Raw genomic sequence first — 17701 nt, 5'->3', positions numbered from 1 at the left:
AGCTGTAAAGCACTGTTATTGGTCCTGTGGATCTCTGTCCAAGACATTGTCATAGGCCCTGTGGATCTCTGTCCCAGACACTGGATTTGGCCGTGTGGATCTCTGTCCCAGACACAGGCATTGGCCGTGTCGATCTCTGTCCCAGACACGGGTATTGGCAGTATGGTCTCTGTCCCAGATAGACAACATCAACACGACTCTCTCCTGTTATCTCCCTCTGCTGTGTAAACCCTGCTCTATACAGCCATAAGCTGCTATGACAGATACCCTTTTCACACTACTGAGCCTATCAGGCCAAAACAAGCCAAGCTGTGTTGGGTTAGCCTGTTTACGGACCATAGTTACTGGAATGGACAATGTAAAGAAAGAGATCTGAGCCAGAACAGTATGGTTGGGGTTGGCACTATAGGCTGTGTGTGTGTCTGTGGTTGGCACTACAGTGAGTACGGTTACATGCTAGGGATGGTCATGAGTACTCAAACGGACATCAAAACTCAATCTTTAACAAGAGATTACATTTTTTTCCCCCCAATACTGTAAAACCTATTTTGCTAAGATAATCCAATTACCTGACAGGTTGTAATTTATTTTATTTAACTAGGCAAGTCAGTCAATAACAAATTCTTATTGAAGGCCTACCAAGAGGCAAAAGGCCTCCTGCGGGAACGGTGGCTGGGATAAAAAATAAATAGAAATAGGACAAAACAAACATCACGACAAGAGACACTACAACACTACATACAGAACTAAGACGACAACACAGCATGACAGGTGTGGCATATCAAGAAGATATTTAAACAGCATGATCATTACACAGGTGCACCTTGTGCTGGGGACTTGCCAAGTTACAGTTGAAGTCGGAAGTTTACATACACTTAGGTTGGAGTCATTAAAACTCGTTTTTCAACCACTCCACACATTTCTTGTTAACAAACTATAGTTTTGGCAAGTCGGTTAGGACATCTACTTTGTGCATGACGCAAGTAATGTTTCCAACAATTGTTTACAGACAGATTATTTCACTTATAATTCACTGTATCACAATTCCAGTGGGTCAGAAGTTTACATACACTAAGTTGACTGTGCCTTTAAACAGCTTGGAAAATTCCAGAAAATGATGTCATGGCTTTAGAAGCTTCTGATAGGTTAATTGACATCATTTGAGTCAATTGGAGATGTACCTGTGGATGTATTTCAAGACCTACCTTCAAACTCAGTGCATATTCGCTTGACATCATGGGAAAATCAAAAGAAATCAGCTAAGACCTCATCATCATTTCCAAACACCTGAAGCAACATCTCAAGACATCAGTCAGGAAGTTGAAGCTTGGTCGCAAATGGGTCTTCCAAATGGACAATGACTCCAAGCATACTTCCAAAGTTGTGGCAAATTGGCTTAAGGGCAACAAAGTCATGGTATTGGAGCGGCCATCACAAAGCCTTGACCTCAATCCTATAGAAAATCTGTGGGCAGAACTGAAAAAGCGTGTGCGAGCAAGGAGGCCTACAAACCTGACTCAGATACACCAGCCCTGTCAGGAGGAATGGGTCAAAATTCACCCAACTTATTGTGGGAAGCTTGTGGAAGGCTTCCCGAAACATTTGACACAAGTTAAACAATTTAAAGGCAATGCTACCAAATACTAATTGAGTGTATGGAAACTTCTGACTGGGAAAATTAAAGCTGAAATAAATCATTCTCTCTTCTATTATTCTGACATTTCACATTCTTAAAATAAAGTGGTGATCCTAACTGACCAAAAGTAGGGAATTTTTGCCACTCTAAAATGTGCGATTTTGTCACAACGCCACAGACGTCAAGTTGAGGGAGCATGCAATTGGCATGCTGACTGCAGGAATGTCCACCAGAGATGATGCCAGATAACTGAATGTCCATTTCTCTACTATTAGCCACTTCCAACGTCATTTTAGATAATTTGGCATTACATCCAACCGGCCTCACAGCCACAGACCACGTGTAACCATGCCAGCCCAGGACCTCAACGTCAAGCTTCTTCACCTGCGGGATCGTCTGAGAACAGCCACCTGGACAGCTGATGAAACTGGGTTTGCACAGCCGAAGAACTTCTGCACAAACGGTCAGAAACCGTCTCAGGGAAGCTCATCTGCATGCTCGTCGTCCTCGCTAGGGTCTTGACCTGGCTGTAGTTCGGCGTCCTAACCGACTTCAGAGGGCAGATCTGTACACAATACCTGGAAGCTGAAAATGTCCCAGTTCTTCCATGGCCTGCATACCCACCAGACACGCGTACGACAGTGTGTTCCAGTTTCCACCAATATCCAGCAACTTCGCATAGCCATTAAAGAGGAGTGGAACAACATTCCACAGGCCACAATCAACAGCCTGATCAACTCTTTGTGAAGGAGATGTGTCACACTGCAAGAGGCAAATGGTGTTTACACCAGATACTGACTGGTTTTCTGATACACGTCCCTACAAAATGGTATATCATACACTGCATTTCAGGAACAATGGGAAAGTAATTCTGCTTTGAAAGTTGAGAAACTTGCAACCTCACTTTTGAGAAAATGGCCTTTGAATGTTTTGGTACCTACTGGAGAGCTCTTCTTTGTCTACACCAACTCGGCATCATTCACACCCTCTTAAGCTTTAGCCCCACCCATCTCCTTAAGGGTTGAGCCAAGCATTCTGTCCTAAAAACAGCAGTCAAGCATCCAAGCTAACTGGCAACCATTGGCTACCTTGCTAGCTACTTCCAGATGAAAGAACAGCTCACTGACCATTTTACTCACCCTAGCAGAGCTGGTTAGGCTGTTTTTATGTTATCTGACACTGCCCATATTCAACGGGTGTTGAGAATTCTGCGCTCTGGCACACTCAGACGAGAGTGACTGAAATCGGAGTAGATAGCCAGAGCAAATTTACCAGCTACGTCTATCATCAGTTGTCGCAGTAACATTCTATTGAAATGGTTACTTGCATAATGGAGTCTTTGTTAAGACATGTAGCTAGCTAGCTAGGTAAACTATGAACCATAATCCCAACTCATGACTTTACTACCCTGCATGAATCTGCCGGTAGCTAACCAAACAGGTTCAATGTTAGCTAGCTAGAATTAGGCTATAACTAGCAAAGCAAATGGCTCTGAGATATGAATAATAAGAACATACACGTGACGTTAGCTAGCTAGCTAACAGTACACTAACTTGAAATGAAAATGACTTTGTCAAAATTAGAAATGTGTAATATCTGAAAATGTAGCTAGCTAGACTATCTTACCAGTATACATAATTGGTGGACGCGTCTCCCTGTCACAGATGCCATGGTTGCCCCATAGTTTGAAGATGTAATCCGGAGACAGGTGTTTTCTCCATCTCCTTAGCTATCATACTCTAATTCCACTGATTTCAAAACTCGGTCCTCCAGAAAGTGGAGAGCAACATTTATGCAGTTCTTGTCACGGCTGTTATAAGGATCGGACCAAGATGCTGCGTTTTCGTAGTTCCACATCTTTATTTAATAGTGAAACGTGATGCAATACATAAATACTTAAAGTAACCAGAAAACAACAAACCATGACGCAGAGAGGGGAAAAAACACACTACTTAAAATATAAAACACCCACAAACCACAGGAAAAAACACACCTACTAAATATGACCTCCAATTAGAGGCAACGAGGACCAGCTGTAAACCTCAACATAGAAATAGATAAACTAGAACTCAAACATAGAAATAGAAAAACATAGAAAAACACAAAAACACCCCCTGTCACGCCCTGACCACTCTACTATAGAAAATGACATTTTACTAGGGTCAGGACGTGACAGTTCTACTACACAATACATAAACAAAAGCTGCATTAGACAGGATTACCTACACATACTGACCAGCTCAAATAGACAGAAACGTGCTATATGGCAGATCAATCCAAACTCATCTCTCGGCATGTCCAGCCCACTTATTATCTCAGCCAATCACGGCTGTCTGGGAAGTTGCTATCTTTTCTGTGGTGAAACCAACTAGGCTATTAATTTAACCATTTTATTTGTACTTACAGATGGCATACAAGTTTGTTATTAAGGAACATGAAAGTTCACGTTTCAGATGGCATTTCTGCCAAAAAACACATTGATTAAAAAAAGAAGTTTACGTTCAAATGGTATTGACCCGCGAAATACACCTAGTTTCCTGAAACGAGTCACGTGTATTCCCAGTCATGTGAAATACATAGATTATGGCCGAATGCATTTATTTACATTGACTTATTTCTTTATATGAACTTTAACTCAATAAAATCTTTGAAATTGTTGCATATTGCGTTTATATATTTGTTCAGTGTATTTGGTCTGAGTTCTATTTAGAAGACAATGTTAATTTGCTTTGACTCTAGTTTTCCATTTGCACATGAGCATTTGTGGAGCATAACAAAAGAGAAACCAAGCCAAGCATCAAACAGTTCTCCCTAAATTCCCTTTCCCCTCCGTATCTCACTCAATCAATTGCATTGCGACTGCTCCCTCTACACACACGTGCCAAGTGTGCACACAAGCTCCTGTTAGGCCTCGTCTCTCAGTTCAAAAAAACGTGTCAATACTTTACCTCTTGATAACCAGCGCACTTCTGTATGTTGTAAAAGCGTTACATGGTCGCTGCCCACATCAATGCATAATGCAGAAAATACACGAGAGTTCAGGGGCCTTGCTTTAACAAAGTTAACCATTTTCACTGTAGTGTACAAAACGTCTTTCAAGCTGTCAGGCATTCCCTTGGCAGCAAGAGCCTCTCGGTGGATGCTGCAGTGTACCCAAGTGGTGTCGGGAGCATCTTCTTGCACGCGCGTTACCACTCCACTATGTCTCCCTGTCATGGCTTTTGCGCCATCTGTACAGATACCAACATCTTGACCATTTGATGTCACAAAGCTGTCCAGTACTTTAAAAATATCCTCTCCTGTTGTTCTGGTTTCCAGTGGTTTGCAGAAGAGGATGTCTTCCTGAACTGACCCCCCGTAAACGTAACGGACATATACCAGGAGCTGTGCCAGGCCCGGCACGTCTGTTGACTCATCCAGCTGTAACGCATATAATTCACTGGCTTGTGTGCGAAGCAGTAATTGTTTCAAAACATCTCTTGCCATGTCACCGATGCGTCGTGAAACAGTGTTGTTTGATGAAGCAATTGGCTGTATAGTTTTTGGCTTTTCCTCCAGCATTGTCCCAGCCATATCCGCGGCACCAGGAAGAATTAAGTCCTCCACAATAATATAGGGCCTGCCTGTCCTAGCCACTCGGTAGCTCATCATATAAGACGCTTCTAGCCCCTTCTTATTAATGGTATCTGTTGCTTTTATACATGTCTTATTACTCAAAAGTCGTCTTTATTCTCGCTCAAAACACTCCCGTGGTATATTTTTCAAATTAACATGTTTAGTTTCTAAATGTCTGCGCAAGAGTGAAGGTTTCCCGTGAGAGAGTAACGGTTAATGTGATTGGATGTTAATTATTTGACTAGGCTACTTGTATTTGACATTGTGTGGTTATTTCGCTGAACACAAGATGGTTTCATTTTATTTTTGGCAGTGAAACGAGGCTACTCAGGTGACAAAAAACCTCACCCAAATGTATAGCCCCGTTGGAAAATATAAATGTACTGTTTGAAAAAGTGATTACATTTATTTATTTATTTTTTAATGTGAATCACGTTTTTATTTGGCGTACCCCCAACGGCATTGCGCATTCTCCTGGGGGAACCCAGTTTGACATACATGGCCTAGGCTATAACCACCCTGAACATAGACACGTTTCACACTGAAAATATGCAAAAACATTACTTTGATAAAGACAAGGAGCGAATTTGTTAATACATTTAGAAAATCCAAAAGAGGCAGAATATATCAAAAAGACACATTTTGGTTAGAAACAAAAAAAAATTCTTCTCAATTCGCCAAATTGAGCCCCGTTTCAAATGATCACTTCGCACTATTCTGTTATATAACATAGGTGTGTATTGAATTTGATAAGGGCTAGAGAAATAAGAGTGTCGTGTCTGCTAAATTAACAAAACAAGGTTATGCCATTGCACAGCCATGCTTCTACAACCAAGCGCCACTGCTGAGGTTACTTCCTTTTTGAAGATTGTGTTCCAAGATATAATATAACCAGGTGATATTACGGTTTCAATAAATGAATCTTAAATGGCACTTGTTTTTCTATTGACTGAATATGAACTCCCTTTTTCAGGACCCTGTATTTCAAAGATCATTCGTAAAAATCCAAATAACTTCACAGATCTTGATTGCAAAGGGTTTAAACACTGTTTCCCATACTTGTTCAATGAACCATAAACAATTAATGAACATGCACCTGTGGAACGGTCGTTAAGACACTAACAGCTTACAGACGGTAGGCAATTAAGGTCACAGTTATGAAAACTTAGGACACTAAAGAAGGCCTTTCTACTGACTCTGAAAAACACCAAAAGAAAGATGCCCAGGGTCCCTGCTCATCTGCGTGAACGTGCCTTAGTCATGCTGCAAGGTGGCATGAGGACTGCAGATGTGGCCAGGGCAATAAATTGCAATGTCCGTACTGTGAGACGCCGAAGACAGCTCTACAATGAGACAGGATGGACAGCTGATCGTTCTCGCAGTAGCAGACCACATGTAACAACACCTGCACAGGATCGGTACATCCGAACATCACACCTGCGTGACAGGTACAGGATGGGAACAACAACTGCCCGAGTTACACCAGGAATGCACAGTCCCTCAATCAGTGCTCAGACTGTCCGCAATAGGCTGAGAGAGGCTGGAATGGGGGCTTGTAGGCCTGTTGTAAGGCAGGTCCTCACCAGACATCACCGGCAACAACGTCGCCTATGGGCACAAACCCACCGTCGCTGGACCAGACAGAACTGGCAAAAAGTGCTCTTCACTGACAAGTCGCGGTTTTGTCTCATCAGGGGTGATGGTCGGATTCGCGTTTATCGTAGAAGGAATGAGAGTTACACCGAGGCCTGTACTCTGGAGCGGGATCGATTTGGAGGTGGAGGGTCCGTCATGGTCTGGGGCGGTGTGTCACAGCATCATCAGACTGAGCTTGTTGTCAGTGCAAGCAATCTCAACACTGTGCGTTACAGGGAAGACATCCTCCTCCCTCATGTGGTACCCTTCCCGCAGGCTCATCCTGACATGACCCTCCAGCATGACAATGCCACCAGCCATACTGCTCGTTTTGTGTGTGATTTCCTGCAAGACAGGAATGTCAGTGTTCTGCCATGGCCAGCGAAGAACCTGGATCTTAATCCCATTGAGCACGTCTGGGACCTGTTGGATCGGAGGGTGAGGTCTAGGGCCATTCCCCCCAGAAATGTTCGGAAACTTGCAGGTGCCTTGGTGGAAGAGTGGGGTAACATCTCACAGCAAGAACTGGCAAATCTGGTGCAGTCCATGAAGTGGAGTTGCACTGCAGTACTTAATGCAGCTGGTGGCCACACCAGATACTGACTGTTACTTTTGATTTTGACCACCCCTTTGTTCAGGGACACATTATTCAATTTCTGTTAGTCACATGTCTGTGGAACTTGTTCAGTTTATGTCTCAGTTGTTGAATCTTGTTATGTTCATACAAATATTTACACATGTTAAGTTTGCTGAAAATAAACGCAGTTGACAGTGAGAGGACGTTTCTTTTTTGCTGAGTTTATATGAGTTTATATGATGTAAATGTAAATGTAAATGTAATGAATGGAAACACACTACATGATTAAAAGTATGTGGACACCTGCTCGTCGAAAATCTCATTCCAAAATAATGGGCATTAATATGGAGTTGGTCCCCCCTTTGCTGCTATAACAGCCTCCACTTGCCTGGAAAGGCGGGGACTTGCTTCCATACAGCCACAAAAGCATTAGTGAAGTCGGGCACTGATGTTGGGCATTAGGCCTGACTCGCAGTCGGCGTTCCAGTTCATCCCAAAGGTGTTCAATGGGGTTGAGGTCAGGTCTCTGTACAGGCCAGTCAAGTTCTTCCACACTGATCTCGACAAACCATTTCTGTATGGACCTCGCTTTGTGCTGACAGGACATTGTCATGCTGACAGGAAAGGGCCTTCCCCAAACTGTTGCTACAAAGTTGGAAGCAGAGAATCGTCTAGAATGTCATTGTATGCTGTAGCATTAAGATTTCCCCTCAATGGAACTAAGGCGCCTAGCTTGAACCATGAAAAACAGCCCCAGACCATTATTCCTTCTCCACCAAACTTTACAGTTGGCACTGCATTCGGGCAGTTAGCGTTCTGCTGGCATCCGCCAAACCCAGATTTATCCGTCGGACTGCCAGATGGTGAAGTGTGTTCCCACTGCGCCAATGACTGCGAGTTTTACAATACTACCGCCAAAAAAACAGTCACATTACTCTTGCAAAATCATTTTAAAATACACTGCTATAACTTTGATTAAGTTATTAATAATTAATGTCCTAATAATTCAAAAGATTGTTCAGAACACCAGGTGTTTTAATCGGCGTATGCTTACTATGATTTTGACATAACGCCGTTTAAAATAAGTAAAGTGTTTACATGACTATTGCCATAACCGACCTACTGTCATAATCCGTTTAATATCGATTTATTAGTGCAAGTAAACGTACTCAGTGTGAAGAGGGTACGGAGCTACTGTAATGCAGAGAGCCGAGCTGAGAGCCAACCACTGAGAGGCGCTAGAGAACAGTTGTGAGGCAGAACACAACTCCACTCTGGACCAATGGAGCATAGGGAAAGCCTACGCAGAAACTGTGTGTGTGCGTGCGCACCCGTGTGTGTTTGTACAGTACCTGTGTATGCAGAATCTTCCCTTTGGTTAGCTGCATGTCTCCAGTGAGCTCTTTGACAGCAATGCCCAGTGGCTCCAACCGCTTACTGAAGTAAATCGTCATCTCTGCTGCCAGGGCCTTCATAGGAGCTACATACACTATCTACAGAGGGAGGGAGAGAGGGATGGAGGGAAGGGAGGTAGTGAGTAGGAGAGAAGAGAGAGAAAGAGGGCAGCAAGAAAGAGGAAGGGAGATAAATATATATAGAGAAAATGGAGAACGGTGTGCAGGAAGGGGGGAGAAAGAGAGAAAGAAAGTGAGAGGAAGTAGAAGGTCACGATCATGATAAATGAGTGAACAGCACAGTATCACTTGTTCCCTGGCAACCAGCATAAATCACTATTTATTGAAAAATATGAAACAGGCCACTTAGATTAAGAAAAGTTTAATGGAGATGTATGAGAAAGTGGCTATCCTCGCTGGCTGGCATTGGGTGTGTGGTGTTAGAATGTGTGTGTGTGTGGGGGGGGGGGGGGGTTTATAAGGACAACCAATAATAAATGTGTTCTACTGTATGTTTCTATGTCTCGCTCTCACACACACACAGCTGAGTGGTACCTTGAACTCGTCCTTCTTGATGACCCCTCCAGGTTGGAGGTGCTGTCTGATCTCACGGAGGACTGTCAGCATGGCGATGTTGGTCTTGCCGGCTCCAGTGGGGGCAGAGATTAGCAGGTTCTCATTGGTGTTGTAGGCCGTCTCAAACGCTATGGACTGGATCCTGTTCAGACGCTGCATCCCCTTAAACACCAACTGACCAACCTGGGGGGAATGAAAGGGGGAGAGAGAGCGAGAGACAGAGAGAGAGAACACAAGAGGGAGGAAGATAATAAGAAAAGGTTAAAATCAGAGTATTATGAGTCATTACAAAGATAGACTTGTATCATCATGCTCCCATGTCTAACACACACGTCAGGACAGAGCAGAGTGGACGGGAGGGATGGTCAGGGTAAAGACAAACATTGGTTGTCCTTATTGAGAGGGTCACCAGAACATTTGAATGGTTTTAGATGAGTCACACAGTGGAAAGAACACTCTGACAAACCACTCCGCCCTCCCCACATACACACGAGTGTAAACCTATCTACCACTGATTGACAGACCATTACCCTCATATATAAGGCAGGTTTCCCAACTGGCGGCCCACGGGTCAAATGCTTTTATTAGGCCCCCCAAGTCTTCTGAGCAAAAAAGTATTTATTTTTACATTTAGCATTTTTGGGAGAATTTGAATTGTCGCACACAAAAACCTGTAAAAACACCAGGAAATTAGCTCTGTGATTTTAAATTAAAGAAATCTGTTCCCAAGTATTCCCAATAGAGAGACACGTGATCGTATACAAATGAAAACAAATATTATGTTTTAGTCAAACATATTTGTTTAGGCTTCTTGTGGTCAATTTTCAGTCTACAAATTATTTGCAATTATGTTCCGGCCCCCCGACCATCCGCTCAATAAAAGAAATTGGCCCGAGGCTGAATCTAGTTGATGGTCCCTGCTATATGGGGGGGTGATTTACTGTTGCCTAGGGGGTGGCTGCAGACAGGGTGTGGGAAGGAGAAGGGCTTTGACTGCCAGTAAGAGAGAGGTTACATCCTGAGTGGTGGGAACAGCTGTCAACCTGCCCACCACCTGGCTTCTCCATGGCAACAGAGTGTAGGTGACAGACAGGCCTCAATCTCCCGGTGACCGACGTTGATAAGGAGAGAAATGGCCCTTCTGAAAGACAGCAACCGTGACCAGTTGACCGCCCACTACTCGGACACACACGCAAAAACACACAAGACATTCAGTCGTCAGAGTGGGCAGTTAACCGCTCCGGCCACCCTCACTCCGAGGGAAAGAGACACATAACTGCAGGTCCAGGTGTGTGCTCTGTCCCCGTCTGTCCATCAATCTCCCTCTCTCACTCACTTTATAGCCTTATTTTACTTCCTGCTCCCTCTCTCAACTCCTTCTCTCTCTCTGTCTCTATCTCTTGGAGTGGATTGGGATGTCTAGAGCTTAGACAGCAATATCATTTATTTAACGATTCATTAAAAATATGCCATCACTCTACTCTTCCTCCCAGTTTCGCTCTGACACTCAGAAAAATAAAGAATGAGTGCTGCGTGTCATCCAGGGGCTGTGGCCAAAGAGGAGAGAAGAGGCAGGAGTCAGCCCCGCGGTCCTGACAACCCAACTCAACTCTGATGAAAGCAGGAGTCAGCCCCGCGGCCCTGACAACCCAACTCAACTCTGATGAAAGCAGGAGTCAGCCCCGCGGCCCTGACAACCCAACTCAACTCTGATGAAAGCAGGAGTCAGCCCCGCGGCCCTGACAGCCCAACTCAACTCTGATGAAGGCAGGAGTCAGCCCTGAGGCCCTGACAACCCAACCCAACTCTGATGAAAGCAGGAGTCAGCCCTGAGGCCCTGACAACCCAACTCAACTCTGATGAAAGCAGGAGTCAGCCCCGCGGCCCTGACAACCCAACTCAACTCTGATGAAAGCAGGAGTCAGCCCCGCGGCCCTGACAACCCAACTCAACTCTGATGAAAGCAGGAGTCAGCCCCGCGGCCCTGACAGCCCAACTCAACTCTGATGAAAGCAGGAGTCAGCCCCGCGGCCCTGACAGCCCAACTCACCTCTGATGAAGGCAGGAGTCAGCCCTGAGGCCCTGACAACCCAACCCAACTCTGATGAAAGCAGGAGTCAGCCCTGAGGCCCTGACAACCCAACCCAACTCTGATGAAAGCAGGAGTCAGCCCCGCGGCCCTGACAACCCAACCACACTCTGATGAAAGCAGGAGGAGGAAAAGGTTAAATTATTAATGCATCAAAGAGCAACTTTATTAGAGTCCACTTAAGCCGGTGGAAGGCTGATTGTGGTTACAACATGGCACAGAGAGAGAGAGAGAGAGAGAGAGAGAGAGAGAGAGAGAGAGAGAGAGAGAGAGGGAGATCTACCCACACACACAAAATATAAATGCAACATGTAAAGTGTTGGTCGATTTTTAATGAGCTGAAATAAATTATCCCAAAAATGTTCCATATGCACAAAAAGCTTCCAATCACAAGCCAAGATAATCCATCCATCTAACAGGAGGGATCGTATGAGGATTGGGGGGGAGGTGCTCAGGAGTATTTCTGTTTGTAATAAAGCTCTTTTGTCAGGAAAAACAAATTCTGATTGGCTGAGCCTGGCTCCCCAGTGGGTGGACCCCAGTGCGCCCTTACCCAGTCATGTGAAAACCATAGATTAGGGCCTAATGAATTTATTTCTATTGACTCATTTCCTTCGATGAACTATAAGTAAGTAAAATATATTAAATTGTTGCATGTTGCATTTATATTTTCGTTCATTTATTCAGAGAGAGAGAGAGAGAGAGAGAGCCAAAGAAAGAGGAATACAAAGAGGTAGAGAGAGAAAAATTAAAAAGAGGGCAAAAGAGAGAAAGGCGATACTATACACACCATCTTGACACATCTTTGAACTAAGCGAGTAAAGCAATGGTTATTAGTGCAGTGTGTTGTTTTGTACCATCTTTTCTCTCTAGTCTAAATGACTGTAGGGCTGACTTCCTCTCATCCTCTCTCCCTGGTGAGTGGAGCGTCCTCCTGTCTAACCAATTATTTCCCCCAAGGCCAAGTCCTGAGAGCACCAACCAATTTATAAATATGCATTTCTGAATTAGGAGTGGCACAGTTTCACCCTCTTCCGCACGGCTCCTGTACACACACACACAAGCAAGCACACACGCAAGCACACACGCACGCAAGCAAGCAAGCACGCACGCAAGCACACACGCACGCAAGCACACATGCAAGCAAGCACACACGCAAGCAAGCACACACGCAAGCAAGCACACACGCAAGCATGCACACACAATTGCCAGGACTCAAACACACATTCTGTGTCGCTGTGGCAAACACGTTCACTTTAAGCAGCTAAACCGCCTTTTGTTTTGATTTATCGACTTTGTCTGTAGATAACGAGGAGCCAGTGTCCCAAACTCCTTAAACATGCTAATTCATGCAAATGTATGCCTGCCACAATATTCACCTTGAGGTAATGCATACATGTTGTAAATATGAAGTTGCCATCCTTCAATGATCTTTTTGAAAATGTTCAGTGCTTTGTTTTTTGTTTTTTTCATTTCTTAAAACATCTCTGGCAGGCTTCATTGTTATTCAGATGTAGGCACTGTAAATCTTCCAATAGCAGATGCAGCTGTCCCTGCCAGGAGTAGTCTCCGGGGTCCAAGCAGCAGTAACTCACTGAAGAGGTAATGTTACTGTAGGCTACTTGAGATACTATCATATGGAGCTGTTAACATAACATTCATTTCATTAAAAATCCCTGTCTCCATGCAACAAACACCAGCATGGTTATACATCTCCAGCACTAAGTGAAATACCAGAAATATAGCTAACAGTTAAAATATTTGTATTTTATTTAACCATTATTTAACTAGGCAAGTCCGTTAAGAACAAATTCTTATTTACAATGACGGCCTACAGTTAACCACAATTAAGAGAAAATACCAACAGTAGACACCACAATTCACATTTAAGAGAAAAACATTCTACACGGTTGTTTTATCAACTGGCCTCAGTTTGTTGGAGTTATTTCCTTTGACTGAGTTTATGAACAGGCCTGCGATCAGTACATCAGTGTCCACACTGGGATTATCACATTAACTCATAGAAACAAAGGCCAAACTTTGAGTAACAAAATCAATTTGACATCACCAGGCAAGATTCCAACTCAAGTACGACGACAAGAGTCTTTAACACACTTAATCCCCCAGGCATTCAAAAAGAGAACACACCTCGAGAACCAATCTCAGATTCCAGTTTTTCTCACCTCTGGGGTTGAAAAATCAGAGTAACTTTCCCAAAATCTCCAGGTTTTCCAAAAAACGAGGTTGGAATATTCATGGAATCCTCCAACTGGGATTTCTGGAAAACCTGGGCATTTGGGGAAAGTTACTGGAATATCCCAACCCTACTCCCCCACAAAGACAGACCCATGCAGGTATCAAAGGGTTCTCCCCAGGATGTCAACCAGGTGGTGCTGATGTGAGTGGAGGAACGGGAGAGGTCCAGAGGGGGCTGGGAGCAAAAGCATAACATTTGTGAAAGAACTTCTCTCCCGAACCTCTGCTCACTTTAAAACGTGTTTGACCACAAATACATTTTGGAAAATTGTTTAACCAAAATTCCATTTGAAGAGGCCATCTCAAAAATGTCCTAGATACGACTGCCTGATTCCAGCTTCGTTGCCACCTATTCATCATCATCATGTACAACTGACTTATACAACTACCAACCTAAAACATCACTTTACATTCTGCTACACCCATGTGCCTGTACATTTATTTTATTTCACCGTTATTTAACCAGGTAGGCCAGTTGAGAACAAGTTCTCATTTACAACTGCGACCTGGTCAAGATAAAGCAAAGCAGTGCAACACAAACAACACAGAGTAACACAAACAAACGTACAGTCAATAACACAATAGAAAAAAAACTATGTACAAGAGGTATTGTAGCCCAAGTATTGCTGGTGGACCTCTTCGGGTAGCCGGGGGCTAGCTCAAGGCTAAGTGGTGCTTGCTTCAGGACAGAGACATTAGCCAGGAGTAGCCACTCTGATTGCAGCTAGCTAGCTGCGATGATCCGGTGTAAAGGTTCAGAGCCTGCGGTAGGAATTCGGAGATGTGGTAGAGAAAAAGCAGTCCAATTTGCTCTGGGTTGATATCGCACTGTGCAGACTGGCAGGTATTGACTGAGCTGAGGCTTGCTCGTGTCCGAGTTAACGGTGAAGACCGCTAGCAGTGGCTAACTGACTACTAGCTAGTAGCTAGTTAGCTGGCTAGCTCCTGATGGGGGTTCCGGTTCTAAAGTATAAAAATAGCAGATCCGTACCACATTGGGTGAGGCGGGTTGCAGGAAAGTATATTCAGTCCATAGACGGAAAGTGAGATTAAAATATATACGAAATACATACGAAAAAAACGAAGAAGAAAACTATATTTACATGGGACAAGACGGGACAAGACAAAACACATGTCCGACTGCTACGCCATCTTGGATGTGCCTAACCCAGTGACTAAAAGTGTTGTTAGTTCCAGATGTCTAATAGAGGACCATACACATCTGTGGTCAACGTAGCAGCAAGGTTAAATTCAGTTCCTAATGAGTCCAGCTGTGTGGATCCCAACTGTAGCCCATCTCTAAAACCCAGCTGGCTAACTCATGATTGTGAACACAATGTTAAAGTGAGCAAGCTGGATGGAACGTGACCGTTCGACACTGACTTTGCGGGAGTATCGAACCCATCAAGGCCCAGAACACCTATGTGTGTGTGTGTTGTGTGTATTCCAATCCCAGTCCGTACTATGTAGTGTGTGTGTGTGTCCCAGTCTCGGTTCATACAGTGTAGTGTAGTGTAGTGTAGTGTAGTGTAGTGTAGTGTATGTGTAGTGTGTGTGTATGTGTGTGTAGATATATATTATATATATATATATATATATATATATATATATATAAATATATATGTCCCAGTCCGTATTGTGTAGTGAGTGCGATGGAAGCTGGCAGGCTCATTATCAGAGTGCTAGCACAGCCTACGGCCATACGTGCCAACCAGGCTGACTGGGAATAAACTGGCAATATAGAACCAATCCACCAGCCACTCTAAACTCACTAATTGGAGCCTCAAAGATCCCAGTAATGATTTTACAGCTAAATCTAAAACACCTACCAAGCAGTCTCTGTCCAATTGCCTCCCTGTCCTAGTTATAACATACAGTGCATTGGGAAAGTATTCAGACATCTTGACATTTTCCACATTTTGTTACGTTATAGCCATATTCTAAAATGGATGAAATTGTTTTTTTCCCCCTCATTAATCTACACACAATACCCCACAAAGAGAAAGCAAAAACAGGTTTCCAGCACCTTCTGCAGCAATTACAGACATGAGTCTTCTTGGGTATGACCCTACAAGCTTGGCACACCTGAATTTGGGGAGTTTCTCCCATTCTTTTCTCCAGATCCTCTTAAGCTCTGTCAGGTTGGATGCGGAGCGTCACCGCACAGCTATTTACAGGTCTATCCAAAGATGTTTGATCGGGTTCAAGTCCGGGCTCTGGCTGAGCCACTCAATGACATTGTGCTTAGGATCATTGTCCTGTTGGAAGGTGAACCTTTGCCCCAGTCTGAGCACTCTGGAGCAGGTTTTCATCAAGGATCTATCTGTACTTTGCCTCAATCCTGACTAGTCTCCCGGTCCCATCTGAGCTCAATTTTGAGTCTCATAGCAAAGGGTTTGAATGCTTACAGTTGAAGTCGCAAGTTTACATACACCTTAGCCAAATACATTGAAACTCAGATTTTCTCAATTCCTGACATTTAATCCTAACAATTCCCTGTCTTAGGTCAGTTAGGATCACCACTTTATTTTAAGAACATGAAATGTCAGAATAATAGTAGAAAGAATGATTTATTTCAGATTGCATTTCTTTCATCACATTCCCAGTGGGTCAGAAGTTTACATACACTCAATAAGTATTTGGTATCATTGCCTTTAAATTGTTTAACTTGTGTGAAATGTTTCGGGTAGCCTTCCACAAGCTTCCCACTATAAGTTGGGTGAATTTTGGCCCATTCCTCCTGACAGAGCTGGTGTAACTGAGTCAGGTTTGTAGGACTCCTTGCTCGCACACGCCTTTTCAGTTCTGCCCACATATTTTCTATAGGATTGAGGTCAGGGCTTTGTGATGGCCACTCCAATACCTTGACTTTGTTGTCCTTAAGCCATTTTGTCACAACTTTGGAAATATGCTTGGGGTCATTGTCCATTTGGAAGACCCATTTGCGACCAAGCTTTAACTTCCTGACTGATGTCTTGAGATGTTGCTTCAATATAGCCACATAATGTTCCTTCCTCATGATGCAATCTATTTTGTGAAGTGCACCAGTCCCTCCCGCAGCAAAGCACCCCCACAACATGATGCTGCCACCCCCGTGCTTCAAGGTTGGGATGGTGTTCTTCGGCTTGCAAGCCTTCCCCTTTTTCCTCCAAACATAACGATGGTCATTATGGCCAAACAGTTCTATTTTTGTTTCATCAGACCAGAGGACAATTCACCAAAAAGTACAATCTTTGTCCCCATGTGCAGTTGCAAACCGTAGACTGGCTTTTTTATGGCGCTGTTGGAGCAGTGGCTTCTTCCTTGCTGAGCGGCCTTTCAGGTTGTGTCGATATAGGACTCGTTTTACTGTGGATATAGATACTTTTGTAGCTGTTTCCTCCAGCATCTTCACACGGTCCTTTGCTACTGTTCTGGGATTGATTTGCACTTTTCGCAACAAAGTACATTCATCTCTAGGAAACAGAACGTGTCTCCTTCCTGAGCGGTATAATGGCTGCGTGGTCCCATGGTGTTTATACTTGTGTACTATTGTTTGTACAGATGAACGTGGTACCTTCAGGCGTTTGGAAATTGCTCCCAAGGATGAACCAGACTTGTGGAGGTCTGCAATTGTTTTTCTGAGGACTTGGCTGATTTCTTTAGATTTTCCCATGATGTCAAGCAAAGAGGCACTGAGTTTGAAGGTAGGCCTTGAAATACATCCACAGGTACACCTCCAATTAACTTAAATGATATCAATTAGCTTATCAGAATCTGCTAAAGCCACGACATCATTTTCTGGAATTTTCCAAGCTGTTTAAAGGCACAGGCAACTTAGTGTATGTAAACTTCTGACCCACATGAATTGTGATACAGTGGATTATAAGTGAAATTATCTGTCTGTAAACAATTGTTGGAAAAATTACTTGCGTCGTGCACAA

The 17701-nt window shown here is 43.8% G+C and overlaps 1 pseudogene across 1 annotated transcript in view; it reads right to left on the bottom strand.

Annotated features, from left to right (window-relative positions):
* The window catches only part of LOC106579054 (activating signal cointegrator 1 complex subunit 3-like), a 121222-nt pseudogene that overhangs the window by 86276 nt on the left and 17245 nt on the right, over window positions 1–17701 (bottom strand). The window contains exons 5-6 of the transcript XR_014382655.1: window positions 9413–9616; window positions 8816–8956 (exon numbers count right to left, since the gene is read on the bottom strand). The product of XR_014382655.1 is annotated as an activating signal cointegrator 1 complex subunit 3-like (transcript). The remainder of the gene's footprint in view (window positions 1–8815; window positions 8957–9412; window positions 9617–17701) is intronic.

This window comes from Salmo salar, chromosome 02 (assembly GCF_965601325.2).
Source record: "Salmo salar chromosome 02, fSalSal1, whole genome shotgun sequence".
In the NCBI taxonomy this organism is placed as follows: domain Eukaryota; kingdom Metazoa; phylum Chordata; class Actinopteri; order Salmoniformes; family Salmonidae; genus Salmo; species Salmo salar.
The sequence above is the reverse complement of the archived record's forward strand: the minus strand, read 5'-3'. Positions and strand labels throughout refer to the sequence as shown.